At 45.4% G+C, this 21,039-nt stretch overlaps 1 pseudogene; it reads left to right on the forward strand.

Annotated features, from left to right (window-relative positions):
• The first annotated feature begins 6,377 nt into the window (after positions 1 to 6,377).
• On the forward strand, positions 6,378 to 20,749 carry LOC138831814 (zinc finger protein 396-like; annotated as a pseudogene).
• Positions 20,750 to 21,039: the final 290 nt, after the last annotated feature.

The raw sequence follows: 21,039 nt of genomic DNA on the forward strand, positions 1-21,039 counted from the left end.
AGGATGGAAATTGTGATGTCTCTCTGGTGACATTAGAACAGAGAACCATGTAGTGGTGTGCAATACCCTACTGTATGAAGATCTCATTTATTCATATTAGTTCCTAAACCAGGCCCAGGTATCTCCCTAAGTGTAAAAAGATCATAAAAGAATATTGGCTTAAAAAATGTTGCCAGGCCTGGTGCCAGTGGCTCACGCCTGTAATCCTAGCAACTCAGGAGGCTGAGATTTGAGGATCTCGGTTCAAAGCAGGAAAGTCTGTGAGACTCTTATCTCCAATAAACCACTCAAAAACCAGAAGTGGTGCTGTGGATCAAGCGGTAGAGTGCTCGCTTTGAGCTGAAGAGCACAGGGACAGAACCCAAGACAAGAGTTGAAGCCCCATGACCAACAAAAAAAAAGTGTTTCCAGGTGCTAGTGGTTCACATTTCTAATCTTAACTACTCAAAAGGCTGTGATCTTAGGATAACAGTTCAAAGCCTGCCCAGGAAGGAAAGTCTATGAGATTTTATCTCCAATAAAGTACCAAAAAGCAGAAAGTAGAGCTGTTGATCAAGTGGCAGAGTGCTAGCCTTGAGCAAAATAAGGTCAGGGACAGCACCTAGATCATAAGGTGAAGCCCCAGGACCAACACACACACACACACACACACATACACATAAACAATAAAAAAATAAAAACATTTTCCTGAATTCTATTCTTTTTTTCCCTGTTTTTGTTATTTCAGGTGGGAAGATAAATAGAATCTGTTACTTCTCTTTTATAACGTTATTTTTATGCAAAACATAATTTATGTGCTTTATTTAGCCATTATATTCATGCAATTTTATATTCCTTCTATTTTTGCTTTAATTTGGTTTTCATTCTAGCTTTTTTTTTTGCAGCATAGGTGTTGAATCACATTTTCACTAAGATATTGGCCATTCTGAAATCTTTCTCTTTATAACTTGCATCGTACAAAATATGACCAATTTTCCCGTTAACATCCTTTGCCTGTAATCAGCAATTTCAGCCTCCAGACTCCCTTTTTCCTGGAAGCTGGTAAGAACAGAACATGCTGCGGGTGTCTTTAGTCAGCAGATGTCCTGTGGTTATAAAGCTGGCCTCTCTCCTAAAACTGGGATCATCACATCCACTACCACCATGGTGTCCACGGAACATTTGGGCTCTGTGCAAACCTGTTAGAGCTCTGGAGATTTGTGATATTTGTTTTATAGGCTAGGCAAGCTAGCTTTTTGGTGTTTGCAGATTTCTAAAAACAATATCCATTTACATGGTGATATTTCTGAGTTATTTTTTCCTCTCTCTCTATTTTGATCTACCAGTCTGTGTGATTTCACATGCTCCAGATGCTTCTTGCTGCCCAGCTCAGACTCTCCTGGAGTGCATACTTTGCTTTGGAACCGATGGCACTGTGGTATGCATGGCATCAGGGCCATCAATTGTCTGGTCAGGTGCAGACACCTGTGTGAGTCACTCCCTACAGGATAACTAGATGGCATATGGGCTTTCATATGTTACAAGTAAGGAGCATTTAAGAAAAAAGGGGGGGTTATCTTGCTCAAACCGTACCCATCATAAGAACACCCTCCCTGCAGTGATTGCCCCATCTCTTCTTGCTCTTTCTCAGCGAGATTGCTTCAAAGAGCTGTCTGCACTTGCTCCTTCCATTTCTTCACACCTGGCCCATTGACAATCTGGTTTTAAGACTCCACCCAGAGCTTCTCAGCGCGTCTCTCCCCAGCCCTGCAATAGCCTTTCAGGTCTCATCCTGCTCCTGCTGGCAGCATCTGATTCTGCAGACCTGCCCTCTTTCCTCCTCTAGTTTTCTGCTTCTCTTCCACTCTCTTTCTGGTCCCTTCCTCATTGGTTGATAGTTCTGAGGGTTCAAGTCCCACTCTCATTTTTTTTTCCAGGAGAAACCATAGCTTTGCTGACTCCTTGCCTGTTGGAGGGATGGGGATGAAGAAGGAGAAGACTTTGTAATCAGGGGAGGGTGCCAGCCCTTGCCTTAGACCCTGAGACTCTTGCTGAGAAGAGTCAGCTGGAAGAGAATGGGACCGTAAGGACAAGCCTGCCGCTTCCAGGTGTGTCATCGAAATGCTCATGACTCAATAGCAACTCAGTTGTTCAGAATATGGAAAATGTAAGGATACATGGCAAGAGGTTCCCACAGAAAAATTGCCACATCTGATATTTCATGCAAACACAGAACAATGCGTTGAACTGCGGTGCCAAATGGCATTTCATTGTCTCAAATTGCTAGGAGGAATATGACTATAGCATGTTGAAATAGCCCCTTGTGGGAGAGACCCAGTCAGAAGGGTCTGCTCTCATTGCTTTATACACATGTATGTGGTACAGCATCCTAAGAGAAACTAGCACTCTACCACTTGAGACACTGCTCCACTTTGTTTTTAGTGGTTCATTGCAGATAAGAGTCTCACAGACTTTCCTGCCTAAGCTAGCTTCAAACTGTGAGCTTCAGACCACAGCCTCCTGAGTAGCTACGAGTACAGCTGTGAGCCACCGGCCCTGACTACCTTGCCAATCCATTTCTCCTCCCTGCCAGCTGAGCTTCTGAAGACTTCCCCAGATGCACCCCTTCCTGAGGCTAACTCCACTCACCGCCCCACACCCTCTTTGTTCATGGAAACGTTTGCACCTGCCTGACGTGGGTCTCTTCATCCCTCTCTTGTCACTCTAGTAGAGATGAAGCCACCCAGCTACTGATACCCACATTCTAACCTCATCTTATTTTCAGAAGCTAACATACCCCCTTCCAAAGCTTTCCTGAGAGCCTGCTATTCATCACCAGCACTACTAGATCTGCAGCGGCTGCCTCCCCTCGCAAACACCCTGCTGAAACTCAACCCTGCTGCTGGTTCACCAGTTCCCGACTTAGGCTTCACAGGCAGCAGACAGGCTTCATGAAGTGGGATCTGAAGGAATCCCTTGTGGGGCTAGTTGTGCCTGGTCCCCTGGAGAAGACTCAAGCAGCTTCTAAGGCTTTTCTGGTTATTTGTGGGTAACAGAAATCTTCCAGATCACTGGAAGTCCAGTGATGTGTTTCATCTAGTGTAACAGTAATGAACTCTAATGTGTGCCTGGGCTGGGTTTCCTCCCCTCTGCCCTGGTGCCAGGTTCACCCTGGACCGGCCACCTGCAGTGGGAAAGGTCCCAATATATTCACCTTGGTTTTCCTCTCTCTCTTTCAGTACTCCAACTGCACCCTTGCCTGCCACTGTGGACCACACCCAGGGTGGAGCAGTGAGGGAGGGTCAGGCTGAGTCTCCACAGCTGGGAATGGAGTGACGAGCTGGCATTATTCCTCCCTAGCTACATTTTGTGGGGTTTTCAGAGATCTCTTCTTTGAGGCTCTCTTTCCAACTGGTCCCTCAATACACATTCTTCAGTTGTGAAGTTCTGAGCCTCAGAACTTTCTCAGGGGTGGTGTAAAAGGATCCATGTGAGCTTTCTTACCTGAGATCCAAGCCTGTTCCAGGGGGAGACACTCCCATATTCTTCTTGCTCCTAATAACTGTCAGCAGGTCCCATCCATACTGCCTTCTCTGCCTCCTCTTTCCATAGCAAAACTGTACAGACCACCCAGCAATAGCTCTCTCCAAACTCCCTTCTTAGCCTTTAAATTCCTCAAGTCTGGTACCAGTAGCTCCTGCTTGTAGTCCTAGCTATTCAGGAGGCTGAGTTATAAGAATCATTGTTCAAAGCCAGCCTGGACAGGAAAGTCTATGAGACTATCATCTCCAATTAACCACTGAAAAGCTGGAAAATGGAGCTGTGGCTCAAGTAGTAGAGTTGCAAGACTTGGGCACCCATACACTAAATTCAAGCCCCACGACCTGCAAGTGCACGCATGCGCGCTTGCATGTGCGCGCGTGCGCGCGCGCGCGCGCACACACACACACACACACACACACACATCTCCTTACAGAGTAAAGGGAGAAAGTCAGGGTAACAACACAAGTTTGAGAAAGCCACTTTGTAAGGGGGATCCTCACTCTTTTCTTCCCTTCCTTCCTTCCTCTTCCTCTTTTCTTTTTAAGACAGGGTCTCACTATGTAGCACAAAGTTGGCCTTGAACTTTTGATTACCCTTTCTGAGCTTCCTGAGTGATGGGATTACAAGGAATGTACTATTACACCCAGCATAAGGTAGACTTGAATATTACTTAGGATTGCAGCATAATCCATCAGACCAAATGGACTGTCATTCTGTTTCCAAACCTTGGTTCATTGCTTTATGCCTGCTGTTGAGCTAAAGAAGGAAGACAGTGAAATATCAAGAGACAAAAATATCATAAAGGGAAAGGGAAATGGTCAGTGAAATGTATCAGGGAAGGGTCGGCCTTCCTCTCAGGACTGTGCCTCCTGCTCTACTGCAGGCTGAGATTTTGCACAACGTGGGAATAAACACTTTGGTGTACACCGGGTGGCTTGTCATAGCGAACAATGCCTGCCCTGTTAATAGCTAGACACCAGAACGTGAGCAAGTGGCAATGATGCCTGTGGTTTGGCCGCTCACCCCACTTGCCTGGGGCAAACTCCCTGGGTGGTGGGGCTTCTGGCACAGACTGGGAACAAAAACCCTCCTCTTTCAACCCAGAGGAACTAAGGGCAGAGAACTGTTTGCTCAGGCATTGCAATACCTGGGAGTACCAGAGAAGAAAGAGAGGTTGGAGGTCACTGTCACACTGAGGCTGGAGCCTTGGAGCCCAAAGTGCTTTCTGTGCCCCCACGGCATCAGAGACAGGAGCTGCAGAGGGGCCTGTGCCATCAGCACCAAATCAGCCAGGGTGGGCAGATCGGCCACACACTTCCAGCTGCCAGTACAAGGCAGGCCTGGCAGGCAAGTGCCACAGTCCCAGCCAACAGAAAAGTCGCTGGCATAGATCCTGGAACCGCTGTATCCCTTCTCTGAAGTCTTTCTTTTCTTCTTTGAGGAAGCTGAGATTTGAAAAATCAACAAACTTTGCCAGGCAGGGTGGCACACCTGTAATGCCAGCCACTTGGGAGGCAGAGATGGGGGAGGGTATTGTGCTCTGAGGCCATTCAGGACCAAAAATAAAAATAAAAAATAAAAAAAATTTAAAAAGTGAACAAGATCCCATCTTAATGAATAGTGAATAAGCAGAGCATCTTTGTCTAAGGCAAAAAGTTGACATGCTATCTGGAAAAGAACTAAAGCCAAAGAGAGAGAGAGAGAGAGAGAAAGAAAGAAAGAAAGAAAGAAAGAAAGAAAGAAAGAAAGAAAGAAAGAAAGAAAGAAAGAAAGAAAGAAAGAAAGAGAAAGAAAGAAAGGACGGAAGGAAGGAAGGAAAGAAAGAAAGAAAGGAAGAAAAGAAGAAAGAAAGGAGGGAAGGAAGGAAGGAAAGAAAGAAAGAAAGAAAGAAGGGAGGGAGGGAGGGAGGGAGGGAGGAAAGAAAGAAAGAAAGATAGATAGATTGTGGCTCAAGTGATAGAGTCCCTGCCTAGAAATGTAACACCCTGAGTTCAAAGCCCATACAAAAAAGAGACAGAGACAGAGACAGAGAGAGAGTGCAAGCAAAAGAGAGGGAAAATAAGAAAGAGAAAAAAATCAAGAAAGAGTAAAGAGCTTGAAGGAAGCTCCAGCTTGAAGGTCACTGGGCTCCTCCTGTTTCACAGGAAGTAATGGTAATGATAGTAATAGCAACAGGTGTTTTGTGCAGGTGACACATTTCCTAGACACTCAAGGAACACCTCATTTATGTCTCCCAGCAGCCTGGCAAAGTGATCACTATCACATTGTACAGACGGAGAAACAGAGAGTCCATGGGGCCAATTCACTTGCCTCAAGTGTCGTGGCCAGGAAAGCCAACCCCAGAGGAGAGGCCCTGCTAGGGGAGCCCTGCCCAGATGTGATTTACATTACATCATGACACCACTGTGCAGACAAGCTTGGTGGGAACGCAGTCCTGCAGTCCTAGGCAGGCCCGGCATCTGAAAGTGGCCGGTGGGGGGGTGGGGGGGGTAAGGGGGAGGGAGGGGGAGACGACTTTTCCACTTTCCAAGTTGGGCAAAATATTGATTTAAAAAGATTCAAGGGCAGAATGGGACATCTAGGCACCAAAGGAACAAGGGAGGCTTGCTGAAAACAGTGTTCACTGGGTCTACAAGCTCTGGGGGTCTTCAGGGTCTGTCCATTTCCAGGTCCTGAGAGAAGCAAGGGGACCAGATGATAGAAGAGAGGCTGAAGGAAAGAAAGGACAGCAATCCTGGGGCAGGAGGGACAAGGCGGCCTAGACAACAGGAGAGCTCTCAGGAAGAGACAGCTAAGATCAGGAAAGGCTGATCAGAGGAGCTGGGGGGAGGGGAGAGGCTTGATATTTGAGAACCATGGGGAATGATGGGAAAAGGCCTGAAAGTACACATCAGTCTGGAAGAGACATGGTTCAGGACAAGGAAATTGGCCTAAGTGAGAAGTGTAAAGTCAGGGAGAAGCCAAGTGAGAGGTGCGTTTGTAAAGGTCATAAGACCTCAGGCCACAGAACAGGCTACCTGGGGACAGAGGAGCAAAACAGCACATGTTGCATGGATTGGGAATGGATGTTCAAGGACCTGGCAAAGAGGAGAAAGAGCTCAGATTCTGCCCAGCTTCTGTCTTAGGATCTCTTTCCTCTGTCCCCACAGCTACCTGGGCCTTTTACAATTGTCTGTTCCGTGTACAGCCACTCCCATCTCCACAATCTCATCCAAATATGTCATTGTCATTGCTGACAGGAATGCATGACTCTTCAGCTCCTCTAGTTTCCCCTCTAGTCTCTGCAGGAGGCCCAACCCCTCACCCCCTCTCCCCCCACTGCTTAAGCATCTTGAGCTCCACTAAACTGAGTGCTTTGAATTGAATTGTATTCATTTGGGTTTACCTTGTATGGTGCCTAGACCTCAAACTCAGATGTGTATGTAGAAGTAGAAAGGAGTAACCCATTTTCTTGAGCCATCAAAAGGGTTACTCCACTGACAAAAGAAAGACTAGCAAGACAAAACCACAATAGATTTATTTTATCCCAATTTTATGTGACACAAGGGGCACTATCTGTTTTTATGCTTGTAACATGTGCTTAAAAGCTGATTTGGAGACTGGTTTTGGGTAGTGAAGAATGGACAGTCATGTGGAATGTAGTTAGACAACAGTGTGATGTCTCATGCCTGTAATCCTAGCTACTCAAGAGGCTAAAATCTGAGGATGGCAATTCAAAGCCAGCCCAAGTAAGAAAGTTCATGAGACTATCAGTTCCAAATAACCATCAAAAAGCTGGAAGTAGAGCTGTGGCTCAAGTGGTAGAGGGTTAGCTTTGAGAACAAAAGTTTAGGGACAGCACCCAGGCCTTGAGTTCAAGCCTCAGGACTGGCACACACACACACACACACACACACACACACACACACACACACACACACACACACACACACACACACAGAGTGCTGATTTTGATTTTTACTTGGACCCATGAATTAACTAAGTGTAGAATTAAAGTTAGGCACCCAGTTTTCTCTTTACAGATGTTATTTGATCTGAGCCATTCTCTTCCGTAGTCATTTTATAATCACCTTGGACTCCAGGAAGAACAGGATTTACCAACTAACATCTTGGGGTGAAAGACAAACTGCTCCTCAGGTAGGCAATACCTTCTTCTCATCTTGTGGTAAAAGACAAAACTCCCCAAAGGGGGAGAGCAGCAAGCAGCTCAGCACAGACCACCTACCAGGCAACAGCGACTTGTTTGCTTCTCCCCAGTGATGAAGCATTAACAACTTCTCCAGAACCCATTGGGAGCAAGGAATGAGAGAATCATCAGCTGGGCCACACCTGTCAGTGAGACTGTTTAGCTTTATATCCCATGCACTCAGCACCCCTAGTTACCTGTTTAAATCTAAAACTCATATCTATTCCCCAGGAGATTATCGAAGGTCTGCCTTCCCATGGTATACCCCTGCCATGTAATAAATCTTCTACCTCTGCCCTTCCCCATGTTTCTTATTTAGAAATGGCTGGATCTAACATGTGGACTCCCATGCCTGGACTCTAAGACACTGCTTTCATATTTAAAGTAGCAAAGAATGGACAGTCATGTGGAACGTGGTTAGACAACAGTGCAATCTAACATAGTAGTCTGAAAGGGAAAACAGCAGAGCCCATTTGTTTAGGTTTTTCTTGGCTTCTCTGTGCAGATTCCTTCCTCCTGGATGTGTGGCAGGACTCCTCTGGAAAAAGATTCTTGAAGGGAGAAGTAAGATCATGGAGGACAGACAGGGCTTTTAGTTTCTATGGCCCACATTGGGAGGAGGAATTCTGATTTCCATGGCTTGCTTAGGGAGACAATGAAGGCATAGGAGAGGAAGACAGATGATTAGAAAGAATTTATTTCTGAGATTCTCTTTTTGTTCAAAATATTCCCAGTGCCAAAGTGCCATCACTTGGCACAGCACTTCCTTCTTTGTTGTTGTTGTTTTTATTATAAAAGTGCAGAAGCCAGGCACCGGTGGCTCATGCCTGTAATCCTAGCTATTTAGGAGGCTGAGATCTGAGGATCAGGGTTCAAAGCCAGATGGGGCAGGAAAGTCTGTAAGACTCTTATCGCCAATTAACCAGCAGGAAACTGGAAATGGCACTGTGGCTCAAAGTGGTAGTGTTAGCCATGAGTGAAAGAGCTCAGGGATAACACCCAGGCCCCGAGTTCAAGCCCCATTAACGACAAAAAACAAAACAAAACAAAAAAAGTAAGATAATAAGAACAGTGGGTGTTCAAAAGAGGCTCAATCCAGAGACAAAATCCTCATCAAGGAGCTAATATCTATGGAGCTCAGCTAGATACTAAAGGCATTAATAAGTCAGTACTTTCTGCAGTCAGAGTGGCAGAGCAAACAGTGGGCTTTCTCAAACACTGAAGTCAAGAAGATGGAGACAGGGGACATCCCTTCTGAAGGCAAATTTTGTAGTTACAGCGTACTTGTGTTGACATAACCCTAGTTCTAAGAAGCTAAGTTCAAGGGATAATTAGCCATGATATAAGAGTGCCATGCCAGCATCACACATTGATTCAGCAGCCGCGCTTCTGGGTGTCTAGCCTGAAAGAATAACAAACAGGATCCATAGGAGCTATTTGTACTCTTGAGTTGACCACAACTGTATTTGCAAAAGCTAAGAGGTAAAAGCAAGCTAATAGTAGAGGAGCAGATGAAGGAAATGTGAAACAATGGATTCATCTCTAAAAACAAGGAATCCTATCATGTATAGCTTGAATGAACCTTGATGACATGTTAAGTAAAACACACTAGTCCCCTAAAGTTAAACATTTCATTTCCTGCAAATGACATGATTTCATTTTTTATGACTGAGTAATCTATCTATCTATCTATCTATCTATCTATCTATCTATCTATCTATCTATCTATCTATCTATCTATCTATCTGTCTGTCTGTCTGTCTGTCTGTCTGTCTGTCTGTCTGTCTGTCTGTCTGTCTGTCTATCTATTTATCTAACCTCTATATTTCCATTGATTGGTATTTATGTGATTCCATAACTTGGAACCAGCACTGTGATAAAATGGGTATTCAGCTATCTAAATAAATGCTGACTTTGTTTTCCTCACTTTTATACCCAGGAATAATATAGCTGGATCATATGGTAATTTGGGCTAGCATTTCCTGAGCTCCAATGTCAAGTTGCGTTAACAGTATCAACTTTACCAAGCAGAAAAGTAAGAGATAGTTGGTGGTGATAGCTAAGGGCCATCTCTGAAACAATCCAGCTGAGAAATCTCATTCAGCTTGCACCCTCTTGTGGAAAAGAAGATAAACAACACTGTTTTACTACCTGAGAAGGTGGGGATGTCCCACTGCCTCAGATACAAACCATAACAGGTTTCAATTTCCATTTCATATCTCAACATGATATTGGGTGTCATTTCATACATCTTCGGGATGAACCTCTTCCGTAGAGAAATGTGTATGCAAGTCCTTTGACTACTTTGTTCCACAAAAATTTATAATTGTGAAATACAGTAAACAGTGAGTACAGAGAATGAAACACCTGGGTCCACTACAAATGAAATTGGCCTACCTGCAACCACAATTGTTACCTGGGCTCCTGCAGTAAGGAGCAGTAAGGGCCAGGGGTCCAGGGCTGCCTCAATCTTCAGCCGTCACTTCCAGGAGAGTTCTGGATGATGGGGCCTTGGTGTATGTCCTCCGTCCTCGAGAGGACAATGGACAGTCCACAGCCCTTTGTCTTCATACCTGGCACTTAGGACATGGAGTGGTAGGATCCTGTGGTTGTGGGCAGTCTTTAGCTTGATGGACCTGCTTGTCACATCGGTAGCATGGCCGGAGCACAGCCCGGGAGTCTCCAGCTTGGAGGTTTCTCCTTTTCCAAGGGGACAAGACCCCCTCCAGTGCCCCTCCTGACCACATTTGTAGCAAGACCCAGGTGTTCCCAGTCAGGAAGGAACAGGTTGCCAGGTCTGTGGCTGGTGGATCTCTGCCAGCATCTGGTATTTGAGTTTCCAGGCCTTGTCCTCCCTTCCATGATATACTTTAAAGCCTATCTCCATGGTCTGATCCGGCCTTTTTAATTTGGCCCAGAATATCAGGGGCTGCCTGATTTATAAAATGTGTCATTGGACAGCGTTGTCTGTCCACAGACCCAGGGTCCCGTTAGTATACTGGAGAAGTGCCTGTTTTAATCTAGCCAAGAAGGCAGACGGATTTTCATTTTTGTCCTGTATTACTGCAGTCATTTTGTCATAACTGATGGCTTTGCGTGCTGACCCCCTGAGGCCCTCAAATAGGCAGGTTTTAAGGCGGTCCTGGTTTTGGCAGCCTGCCTGGAAATTGTAGTCTCAGTGAGGTTCCTGATGGGGGGGTGGCCTCAGTCCTGCCAGGGTGAGCAGGGGTAGTTTGATGGGCCTTATCAGTGGCCCTTTTCCCCAACCTCCCCCTGCTCCTCTGACAGTGGTGTGTGACTTAGAATAACATAAATATCATGCCAAGTAACTTCACAGGACTGAAAGACATGTAATTCTTTAATATAGGTGGAAGGATTACAGGAAAATGACCCCAGGCATGCCTCAACCTGAGATAGGTCAGCCAGTGAAAATGGGACATGCACACACAGGATTCCTTCTGTACCGTCCCCCCTTTCCCCCTCCCCCCCCCCCCCACACCTCCTGCAATAGAATCTGAGGAACTGGGGCAGGATTTTGAGAGCCTTAGCAGGTTCTCTAGTCTGAACCTGTGCAAGGGCGACACCTAGTGTCTCTGAGAGAGGTTGCATAACCGTTTCCAGAGCTCTGTTGAGTCCCCAGTATCTGTTTTGGCCTTGTGTGGTCAACTCCATTGTCCTCTGGTTTTGAGCAGAATCAAGAAGGTCAGGAGAGGGGCCTGGCAGAGGAGGGCCTGGACTGAAAGAGGGGGGAGATGAGCCACTGTAGCCAGAGCTGAAGGAGGGGTAACAGCCCCCTCTGGGGCTTTGGGGGAGGTAGGGAGGGCAAAGGGAATAGCTGCCAGTCCTGAGAGGTGAAAAGGAGTCTAGGGGTTTAGTGGCCAACAAGAGGTGTGCAGGAGAGCAGGAAGAACAGTGATGGTCTAGAGCTAGGAAGGAGAAAGGATTCCCTGTAAGGGAGTTCCATCCACTTGCCCGGGCGCCTGCAGGAGTAGTGTAAGTCCCGTCAAATGTTGGGATCTAGTGTCCCATATGGGGACCACTTGGACTTATTGTCCAGGGAATATTGAGGCCAGAATTGATTGCATAAGCGTTTGAGCTTATGAGGCTTTAAGTCCCGGAGCTTTAGTGTCTCCATGTTAGGCAGAAGACCGCCTAGAGGAGAGAATCCTGAGGAATGTTAGATTGGGCCCCTCCCATAGTGAAAGCATGGCGTTGACTCTAGAGCCTCCGGAGCACTCCCGGGAGGTCTCTGGTCAGCTAACAGGAGAGGCAGCAAGATGGGTGGTCACCACAGTTGCTGGGTCGCTGGAACTTAAGGGAAACAACAGGAGACTGTCATCACCTGTAGTTGGTGAATCCCTGGTCTATCATGACCAATGGCCTAGGCCTCCTGGCCTGAGTTTTTGACCCTAACCTGTCACTCACCACTGAAGAGGGGCTGAACTAGCTAGTGTTGCATCCAGGAAGTGGCCCTCGGTCAGGAGGAATTCACCTCGGTGTTGTCTGGGTAGACTTGGATCCGACCCTGGGCCCCTGAGATAGCTAATATTCCCCTGAAGGGAAGAGCAAAGTCACCAAGAGAAGCCCAGTATCCTGGGTTTCCGCACCAGAATCTAAGATTCTACCCAGAAAACCACACAGACACACAGTCACATGGGACAAAGAAAAGGCTTATTGCTAGCAAACACACTTGACAAGGACAGTTCTCACAGAGAGAAAAGCACCTGTCTTATAATCTATGGTGTATGTGGGGGTGCTAGGAGGCGGGGACTTCATCATGGCGGGCTAGGATGTATGGCAGCTGCACCAGCAGTAGACAGGGGGCTGCAGCTTCCCAGACTGAAGGTCACTTTAAAGGGGTTATAACTGTCCCAATGGAGTGCCATCTCAAGGTGAAGGGGGGTAGCGGCCAATTATTCACTGCCTTTACTCATTGGGCCTAGTATTGCCAAGGAGAAGAGATGCTACGCTATGAAAAGGAGCCTATTGCATCAACAAAGAGAAACACAGAAAGTGTCTAGGCCCTGAATTCAAGCCCCAGAACTGGCAAACAAACAAACAAACAACAACAACAAAATAACAGCAACAACAAAGAAGGTAGATACTAGCAGAAGGACCCATGGAGAGGGTAAAAGAACTTTATACACATGTATGAAAATAGAACAATGAAACTTGTTGAGATTGTTTTGAAAAGGGGGACAGGTTGAGGGAGAGAGATGCAGATGTGAGCATTATCAGAGTATCTTGTGTACATGGAAATGACACAGAAAAGCCCCTTTGTAGAATTAATATAAGCTAACAGCAAATTTTAAACCATTGCATTAGCCTACTTTTGATGCCATGCCCTGCTCTGAGTTGAGTCCCCAACTCACTGCAAGTAGGAGGTGCCAAGCTGTTCCTGGAAACCGATCTGGAAAAGGGAAACAGACCTGCCAGGTTCCATGGGGATTTTCACTGTCATTCTAGGCAAGAGGCCCAGGGAGAAGTCCCTGAGCAGCCCTGGTATTTGAAATCCCCCTTGCGTAGAGACTTGAACCTCCAAGGTACAGTGGAGCACAGAAGGGCTGGGCCTGGGGATGAAGCCAGCCTTTACCCAATGGGTTGCAAGTACTTCCTGACTGCAGAGGGGATTTGTTGGAGGGATGAGATAAAGCCCTGGTCAAAGTAGTAGAAACTCATTTCTACTCATTTCTCATGAGTAGAAGCTTATTTCATTGCTAACATTCGTAAATGGATTCCCCAGATGACCACGGAAATCCAGTGGTTGTGCTCCTTGGCTCTCTTCTGTGGAAAAGAAAACTTGGAAATTTTATAATAATCTGTATTCCACTCTAGGACTCATGATCCCAGAGAAAACAGGCTCTCTCACTCAACATCACTATATAAAACTCCAAAAAAGGGATTCTGACTCTAGCTCATGAGCCCTCCCAAGTCACAGTAAGGTCCTCAATTAACTGCAATGAGAGCCACATGTAACGTTCCAATTAGAAGACTATCCCCCTACCCTATGCGCCACTTACTGCTTTATAAAAGAAAACATTGTGCTAAAATAAACGTGACCGGGTACACGATAGTGTTACAGCTACTTTGTGAATTTGGGGGGAAACTTAGTTATGTTCCCACTGATTAACACAAAAAGTCAAACACTGTTTTCATGAAGAGACATCAATGTCCCCCCAAAGGCTTGCTATTTGCTGTTTCTGGAAGATTTTGAATGGGGGTGGAGGGGGAAGGAAGCATAGCAATTATTCTTCTTCTGCTTCACTTCACAGCCAGGATGTTTCTCTCTCAGGATGTCTCCTGAATGAGACAAGGTACTGTGCAGATTCACCAGGCTACAGATAAAAGAGAAATAAACAAACCAAAGGAAGAAGACAATAGTTGAGGGCAGAAATGAAGCATGGAGAGAAGTCACTGCCATGGATTCAAGATCTTTGTGAAACACTCCAGGAAAGTGTGGTATCCGGCTTTACCTGGCTCTTGTACAGATCTAAGCTGCCATCAAGACCCCTGACAACTATGGCTGAAATAAAAAAATGTATAGGGAATTATAAGAGACTACTTTAAGGCTGCTTTTACTGGGCCTGTGAATTCAGCAAAGCTTGGCAACCCGCCCCCCTCCTTCCATTTTTCCATCTATGATCTTTGATCTGAGCCATTCCCTGTGGTGATCACTTTACAACTAACTACCTCGGGCTCTAGGAAAGACTCAATTCACTGATAAGCATCTTGTGACAAGAGGTGACTGCCACACACTTGCATGGCTTCTTCTTATCATCTTGAAGAGAATAGCCAAATGGTACAGACTCCTGCCAGGCTGAATCTGTGACTTGAAACTGGTCAATTATGCATAACTTTGTTTTGTGTGTGTGTGTGTGTGTGTGTGTGTGTGTGTGTGTGTGTGTGTGTGTGTGTGTGTGTGTGTGTGCGCGCGTGTGTGTGTATACTGGGCTTTAACTCAGGGCATGGATACTGTCCCTTAGCTTCTACTTCAAGGATGGCATTCTGCTACATCAGCTACAGCTCTGCTTCTGTCTTTTTTGGTGGTTTTTGGAGATTAGAATCTTTGGGCTGCCTCTGAATAAAGATCCTCAGGTCTCAGCCTCACGAGTAGTTTAGGATTCCAGGTGAGAGCCATAGCCCGGTTATGTATACCTTTCTTTTATCCCCTCCCCTCAATTCTCCCTATTTAGTCTAAGTTGTCTATACCCTTGAAGATGGCTGGCAATGTACAGAAGTGCCGTCTTCCCATGGCTGGGAAATAAATCTCCTTTCTCTGCCCTTCATCAGGTCTCTTTACTTGACATAAGGGGATGAGCAGCCAGACCTAATCAAGTGGAGAGGCTGGGTCTAGCCAGTGCCATCTTGGCCACATGGTGGATAGCAAATGGGATTTAACTGACAGATATGAAAAGTAACTCATGAGTCCATCTGCAGTCACCAGCTTTCCAATAAAGACACCCAAGTTCTCTGGCTTCTCTGTTTCTCACAACTTTGTTACTTTTCATACCTTACAACACGAACATGGGACTCCTGAGGTTTGGGCCTGCAATTGAAAAACCCAGTTTCAAAAGGGTATCTTCTGACACAGTGGTGTAAGAATATTCCTGGCCTTTTAGTCTAGGAAGCATGGATCTGACCAGAACAAAGAGAATGAGAAGCTGTATGTCTGTTCAAGACCTTTTCTCCAGAAGTCATTCAAAACCTACGCAGGAGGCAAAAACTGCAGCTTGATCATTGCGTGTGTGTGTGTGTGTGTGTGTGTGTGTGTGTGTGTGTGTGTGTGTGTGTGTGTGTGTGTGTGTGTGTGTGTGTGTGATTGCTTAGGGCAAACTGGGGCCTCATGAATTATAAGTATATGCTTTGCCAACTGAGCTACACCTGCAGCCCTCACTGCAATATTCAATGCAATGTTTTTAGTAACTAGTAATTTGGGGCAAATTCTCATGTACTTATTTGCCATGCTATTTAAAAATATCAGATTGTCTTCTTAATTGTAAGTGTTTTGTATGTTCATGAAACAATCCTTTATTAGATATATTTTCTCCCTATTTTCTTCTTAATGATGTTTACCATTCACTCCCTTTTTTTCCATTCCCTCCCCTAAGAAATTTTTTCCTAACTTGGGGTTACAAAAGCCTTTTTATCTGATTTTCTTCCAAGACTTTTTGTTTCAGTTTTTATATGTAGGCCCCAAAAAATTTTGCATATTGCATGAGTTAAAGGTTAAGATTTACTTTCTAGGGGATCTTGTTTTAAGAAATATTTAAACTCATCTTAAAGACTCAAAGTGGGGACCAGACACCACAAATGGTTAGGGTTAGACATTACAAATGGTTTAGAATCAGATAAAACTCTCCTTTGGACAAGGGTCAAACATACTGCCTATGTACAAAACTACAGACCAATTTTAAATCAGCTAGATCATTCAAAAAGTTTCAAGGCTTGCCTGAGATTTAAAGTGGTTCTGAATAGACAGTATAACCTGGTGTTTGGTAAATAGCCAATGAAAATATGCCCTATAAAAAGCATTTTCATTTTAATCCCAAATTATTCCTATGACTGATTCTCAAATGCAATCAAACAGCCAGGTGCTGTGGCAGATGCCAATGGGACTAGTACTATTCACAAAACATGTCATCTTGTCTACCTGATGACTAGAAATGAATGCCTTAAGATTATTACTCCTCCACTGTACACAGTCATGGCTTAGTGTAAGCAGAAAAAGATAGTGTGCTATGGTCGTGGAGTTTGTTGGAAATCTGCCCTCGGGAACTTGTCAGAACTCACTCTAGGGTGTAAGAGAAAATCATTCACTGAGAAGCAGTGCAAAACTGCCAAGAACAAACAGAAACAGCAGCCAGCGAAAGCGTCCTTAATGTCTTGAGAAGCTGGCTGCTTAGCAGGCCAGAAAAGAAGCCTTTCCTCCCAGTGTGTTCCCTTGGTAAGTCATAGCATGCTATTCTTGCAATGAGGAAGAAAAGAGACTAGGGACATGGAAAGATACAAACAGGGACTTGGCCACACTAGGGAAAGCATGCTTTGTCTGGAGAAAGTAGGTTGTACTTTACCTTAAACATTTATTCTAAGGGAATGTAGGAGTATCATTCCTTGGTTTTTCAGTTTTCCAACATAAGTCAATAGTTTTGTGTTTTGATTTTTTTGTTTTGTTTTGCCAGTCCTGGGGCTTGAACGCAGAGCCTGGGCCCTGTTCCCTAGCTTCTTTTGCTCAAGGCTAGCACTGTATCACTTGAGCCACAGTGCCACTTCTGATTATGTGGTACTAAGAAGTTGAACCCAGGGCTTCATGCATGCTAGGCAAGCACTCTACCACTAAGCCACATTCCCAGCCTTTCTTTTTTAGGTATGAAACCAAGCTGGGCACCGGTGGCTAATCAGTGGCTCACACCTGTAATCCTAGCAACTCAGGATGTTGAGATCTGAGGATCAAGGTTCAAAGCCAGGTCAGGAAGAAAGTCAGTCAGACTCTTATCCCCAATTAATCACCAAAAAGCACAAAGTGGAGCTGTAGCTCAAGTGGTAGAGTGCTAACCTTGAGCAAAAAAAATATCAGGACCAGTGCCCAGGTCCTGAGTTCAAGCCCCAGGACCAACATACACACACACACACACACACACACACACACACACACACACACACACACACACACACACACACACACACACACACACACACCATATCACTACCACCACCACCAATACAAATGTACCAAGTATGAAATCAGCATTTACATGCTGAAAATGGCTCAAATACATAGCAACAGACGAGTCTGCTAATATTAGTAGCTGTATCTTCAGAGAGACCCTACCCCCAGAGAAGTACACATATGTAGCCTAAAATATATTTCAGGAGACACAGAGGTGTCTGTTAGAACATTCTGCTCTGGGGGGAATGTTTTACATTTGTGCTATTCAGTATGATAGTCATTACCCACAAATGTTACTGAGCACGTGAAATGTGACAGGTACAACTATAAGAATTGAATTTCCAATTTTATGTGATTTTAACTACATTTAAATTTCAGTAACCACAGACCTTGGATTACAGCTCCTCATATCTGCTTTCTCAAAGCTTTGCTTTTGAGGCAGCTCTTTACTTAGTAAAGAACTAACAGCTTTGGCTGCCCCAGAGCTCCCAAATTAGAAGGAAGGCTCAAAGTCTTAACAAATAAAGCTTCTGTGGTGCTCGTTATGAAAGAAAATAAGCAGGAAGCAAACTGAATTCAACAAGCAAATTCTGGAAATACCGAGTTGTACAAATAATGAATGTAAGTTGTTAGATGTGTTGGAGGAAGAAACAGAGAAGGGATTAAATGCATTCTCTGACTGACCCATATACCCTCAGCTGTCTGTGAAAGGAAAGCTTGTGTGAAGATTGAGGAGGGTCTGAAATAAAATGATGGGTCGCTGCCCATCCTGACAGGAAAAATAACAAGTTTTAAGGGTGGTGCCCAAGTATTACAAGAAATATTTAATTTCAGTGGAACAATTCGCTCAGACTCGGGACTAGGAATGGAAACATGCAGCTTATCTGGTTATGATTTGTGGATCTCACAAGAATGTTCTAAATAATGTGTTACATTTTTCTCACCCAAAATAGAATACAACAAACATATTCAAATTCAGTTTTTAAATGGTGTTCAAAATTATCGTGTCCTCATGTAAGAAACGTGTACGTGTGGTCTTCTTTGGAAAAAGAGGTCTTTACAGATATGATAACATTAAGGATCTTGAGATGGAAAGATTATTATCCCAGATTGTCCTGTTCACCCTAAAAGTAACCATACTGTAGCCTTATCAAAACGGATGCAGATTTGAAAGATACTAGCCTTGAAGACTGAAGTGGTGCGGGCACCAACCAGAGACTTGCATCCTTCTCTTTCCCACTTCTCCTTCCCTACCCTCTCCTCCCCTGTGTCCCCAGCTTCCCCGGTGGAGCGCAGGAGAAAGCTCTGGCGCGTCTCCATGGCAACTGCTTCAGCATCTCGCCCCGCCCCAGGCCGCCAGAGGACCAAAGCAGCTTGAAATCGGGCTTCCCCGGCGTCTTGCTGGGAGCACTGGGCCTGGCCTCCAGCCAGACCCACGAGATCTCACCCGGCCTTTCCCACCGGCGTAGAGCGGGAGTCCCAGGGACGGGACAGTACACTGGGGGCCTTCTCCAAGTGAGTTCCTTTCTGCAAAGATCCCTGGTTCCCGGGCTCTGGGGACCTGGGCCTTAGGGCTCCTTCTAGACCATCGCAGGGGGTGGTTCCTCCATCTCTGGTTTTGAACCCAGAGCAGTGGTGGACACACACAGATTCTTCCCCTGGTGCCAAGTGGCAGTGTGTCAGGTAGCGACTCTCTTGTCCCTTCCAGAAGTCTACTTTTGCCTTACAACCACCACCACCACCTCCATCCCCACCCCAGGTTCCTAAAAGATTCCAACCCTTCCCACCCCTCCCCATCTGTTCTGGCCAGGGTTCACCTCCATGCGTCTTTGCAGATCTCTCCCTCCTCTGCCTCTGGGGCAGAGGTCACTTCTAGGCCCTGTTGACCACACAGCGTGGTAGAAGAAGAAGTCAGATCCCAGCTCTGCCCTCATAGCTTTGATGTGACAGATTCTTCACCTACAGACGGCCTGCTGATCAATAATAACTCGTATGGTTTCTGTGAGAATTTAAATATAGTATTTAAAACATATATTATTTAAAACAACAAATGTTGAAAAATCCACACAGAAGTACTTCTGTTCTGAGACTATTTCCCTGCAATTTTTGCAGGAGACACGATAAAGAAATTGGCTCTTTGAGTCTTCCCATGAGATGCTTTTCACAGGCTTCTCATTTCTGTCCTCTAGGAACCCTTTGCAATCCTAGATGATCTCTTTGTTTTTTTCCTAGATGATCTCTTCTGGTAGTATTTCCTCAGCCTCTAGGTAACTGGTTTCCAAATAAGTTGGGAATCACTCACAAATGTGAAGCTAATGAGTTTAGTTCTTTGGTTCTTTCTTTGAAAGCATGGCTGATATTAAGGTTAGTGATGATACTTTCCATAAGGTCTTATGTTTCTAAATCTTAGTTGTGTGATTCTGAGAAGTGTTTTGTCCTTTGTCATATTTCTGCTTGTTCTTGTAACCATACTCAAGGAGAACTGCCCCTCCTTGAGGATTAAGGTCTTGCAGCCCTGAGCCATTACCACTCACAAATGTCTGCGAAATGGAGTGTCATCAACCCACCTTCCACAAACTCCAGAAGAGCCTGATGAGGTTATTGCAGTAAAGATGGAGGAGGAAGAGCAGGGTTCTAGTCTCCACTGAAATAGCTGCTACAGCCCAGACACTTTCTGTCAGCATTTCAGGCATTTTCACTATCAGAATTCCCCTGGACCCCGGGAGGCTCTGAGTCAGCTCCGAGAACTTTGTTGTTGTTGCTGGCTGAGGCCAGAGTTGTACTCCAAGGAGCAGATCCTGGAGCTGCAGGTGCTGGAGCAGTTCCTGGCCATCCTGCCCGAGGAGCTGCAGATCTGGGTACAGAAGCACCATCCTGAGAATGGAGAGGAAGCTGTGATTCTGCTGGAGCAAGTGGAGAGAGAGGCTCATGGGCCAGCTGGGCAGGCAAGAAGGACACATGCAGATGAATAGGCACAATGGGTCCAGAACACAAGCATGTCAGGGAAAGGAGAAGCTATTAAATTATATTCCTACTCAACACTCCTGAAATGGAGGTGGCTGAATGTACTCAAGGGGGTCCCAGTAAATAGACGTAGCAGCTCTACCTTTTCCTTCCCTTTTCCTGGGTGGAGGACATATCCTGCATTTATTTTCCTATTCTATCCTCGAGGCTCTACCCAATTCCTTTCTTCAGCTTCAGTTAAATCTAACTATTCCCAGGTCTTTTTTGGACTAAGAAAGGCTGCAGCTGTGGATGAGCTGGTACCTTGGGAAATCACTCCGAAATTACCAAGTAGCCAGCGGAAGCCCTTGAAGCAGCCGCAGGGGCCATCGTGGGAACTGCACTCCTTAAGGCACCATGGTGAGGGGTAGGGCTCTGTTCATGGTGGGAGGCGAAGGGCAGGGAACAGGGCACAGCCCACTACACTTATAGGCTGCTTTATTCAAAGGCATCAAATCTCCCCTCATGTCTCTTTGCTATGGCACCTTCCACTGTTATTTGACCAACTAAATCAAGTAGCTGAACCTTGCTCTGGGGTATTGTGTGGAGTCATTAAATCTTCAGATTTTGAATCTTTCATGTCAACTCCATTGGGGTTTAAAAAATTTTTAAAGCCCTTTTCACAAATGAGTTTGTATGTGATGTTCCAATGCATGAAACA

Source organism: Dipodomys merriami, unplaced genomic scaffold (assembly GCF_024711535.1).
Source record: "Dipodomys merriami isolate MVZ:Mamm:240054 unplaced genomic scaffold, mDipMer1.0.p SCAF_2, whole genome shotgun sequence".
Classification (NCBI taxonomy): Eukaryota; Metazoa; Chordata; class Mammalia; order Rodentia; family Heteromyidae; genus Dipodomys; species Dipodomys merriami.